Genomic DNA, 2,658 nt, shown 5'->3' with positions numbered 1-2,658 from the left:
CCAGAGGCTAAGACCTCTCGTCGCGCTACTGGGCATGCTCACAAGATGATCTCCCATTGGAGATCGGGAGTCACATGCTCAGGTCCATCTCCTGATCTGATTGGTCCATCTCAGAGATCTGGAAGGTCCCGGAAGCGCATGGCTATGAAAGGCCCGCATGGCCGCTTGGCCATGCGCTAGTATAGACTGTAATTGCTACTGTGTGAATCGCGATGGATGTATGGACTGTGAATGACTCATTAAGATTCCCCTCCCTCTGATATTACGAGTGCATTTAGGGATCTAGTTATAGAGTCAGCGCCAGTCAGTGGCAAGTTACTGGCCACACGGCACATCCTCCACAGTGCTAGCGTCTGACAGTGCGCCCCTCTTGGGCACTGTCGCATTGTGGCTAGGTCAGTCGCTGAGCTGCTGTAGCAGCACTAGTTGGCGTCCGCGGTAGCGATACCGCACGCACGGTACCGGTCTAGACGGACATCGCCCTGAGTCTTGGGCTTAGTCCTGTGACCACATACTGTGCGTGCACTTCGCTGAGCCCTGAGAGGTCAACAGGCTCAGCATTTATGTTCATGCCTTAGGCGACTCTGTGAATCAACAGAGTACGCCCAGCGCACATCAGGTGACGTATAACCCGCGTGTGCTATACCGCCATATAGCGCATCTGCCATTGTCTAGCAGCGGTTTTAACACCTACTGCACAGTGGACCCCGGGTGGCGAACGCACTTTCTATTATTTAATATTTGGTACGTTCTGCCGTCCCTAACACATACCATCTGTCTGGTCTGACTACTCTTTGTCACCACATCCGCTACAGGGTCTTCCGCCTAGGATACTCAGCACTAAGCTAACAGAGGAGTCACTACTTCTAACTCTTCCATGTCCTCTTCCATCAGGCCACCTTCGGTTGTCTCTTTGTTGGAAATTTCTCCTATTGTCTTTATTTACCAGAGAGCAGACATTCCATTTACCTCTACTTTCCATTTTAGCTTCAGGTTGAGAACTTCCATCCTTTAGAGAACCCCTTCGTCTCTCCATACTTCGGGTTGAAAGTGGCTGCCATCTTCTTTGCATTTCCTGCAGTTGTTTATTACTCTGCAGTCTGTCAAGTCTTAGCTGCTCTACCTTTCTTAGGTACACCAGACAATATTTAAGGAGTATTCGGATATTTTTAAGGGTCTCCATTGATCCGACAATGAAGAATGGAACCATTCCATCTACAACAGCTACCTAGGCTTCGTCATCAGCCGGCATCCTCACTCTCGCCACACCGGACTTATCTCTATGATTTCCTGTGTTACTTTTCCAAGTCTCCCAATAACTTTTCTTAACAGATTCCTGGGCACTTGAACAATGTCTTCCACCATTTCCAACTGATGTTGAGCTTTCTTTGCATGTTCAAGACGTCAAGCGTCTTCCTCATTCCTCAACAGGATTATCCATTTCTTGCGAACACAGCGAAGGTGCATGTCACTCAGGATAGCCACCCTCTTCACTGTGACTTCCCTAGTTGACAGTATAACTAACTGTTTGGTCTTGGGAGCCCAGTCCACACTACACACTTCCACAGCATTTCTAAATTCCTCATACACAGATTCACTAGCACAAGCTTCTCGCAAGTCCTCGGGTACCTCTACTACGCACTTGAAGAGTGAAGTCTCATCCTCTTCATGGATGGACGGCTTCTGCTTTGGCTTAGACCTTTCCATCAAGTCATCTGCCACCACCGGGTGATTGTCTTGTTCAGTTTTTAGCGCAAGCTTTCCCTAAGCTTCACATTCTTAAAGACACCTCGCCAAGATGGGCATTTTCAGCTCCGCCTCATTATCACTCTGGCACTGCCGCTGTAAATCTGCGATCTCTATCTCCTTCTCCTGTAGAAGTTTTTTAATGCTTCTCTGAGCACCACCATCTCTTCCAATATGGCGTTGTTCACTGTTTGACACGTTGACAGGTGATATCTGAGGTCAGAGACTTCTTTCTCCAGCTCATCCACTCTGTGTTCAGCCACTTTTCTCAGGACCTTTTCTCGCTCAACATTGTCTCTTGGTGCCTCCTTGAACATCTCCATTTTGTGATCCTGTTCCCTTTTTGCTAGGATGTGTCGCACCATAAACTCTTTAATCATATTTTCAGATGGGGCATCTTTCTCTTGGGTCTTCCCTCCATTGCCTTCGACTGTATCTAGAGTCTCTGCTGGGTTCTCTGAAGATTGAATGTTATCGTTCCCACACTCCATCTTCCCAGCCTTGGGATCTCTGGAGTTCTCACCACCTGCTGTCCTGGTGTCACATGCCTCAGTACAGTTCCCTTCCCCTTCCAGAGTTTTGATGCCGTTGTCATTTTCCTCCACCTCAATGGTGAATGAACCACCAGTCTGCTCTCCGTGACCTTTGTGGGTTTTCCCTCCACCTGTGCTCTCTGGGATTTATTCTCTTACCGCGATCTTTGCTGATGGATCTCCAACGTCACAAGGTGTCAGTTTTATTTACCTCTTTGCTGGGATTTGTCAGCGGCAGTGTCACCTCCTTATCAAGGACTTTAAGCTTGTTTGCACCTGACCCTGTCCCTTCTTCAGTCCTCTTTTCAGAGGGTATAGCCTGAGCTACCTTTCTGCGGCCGCCGTGTCCCCGGTGATGAGGGGAAGACTTGCCATTTGT

At 48.6% G+C, this 2,658-nt stretch overlaps 1 pseudogene; it reads right to left on the bottom strand.

Annotated features, from left to right (window-relative positions):
* Nucleotides 1–207: 207 nt before the first annotated feature.
* On the bottom strand, nucleotides 208–1,707 carry LOC141089663 (RNA-binding protein FXR1-like; annotated as a pseudogene).
* Between the last annotated feature and the right edge of the window lie 951 nt (nucleotides 1,708–2,658).

The sequence above is a fragment of the Dendrobates tinctorius genome, unplaced genomic scaffold, assembly GCF_039654945.1.
Source record: "Dendrobates tinctorius isolate UK_male_01 unplaced genomic scaffold, ASM3965494v1 ptg000046l, whole genome shotgun sequence".
In the NCBI taxonomy this organism is placed as follows: Eukaryota; Metazoa; Chordata; class Amphibia; order Anura; family Dendrobatidae; genus Dendrobates; species Dendrobates tinctorius.
This window is presented reverse-complemented; position numbering and strand designations above follow the sequence as displayed.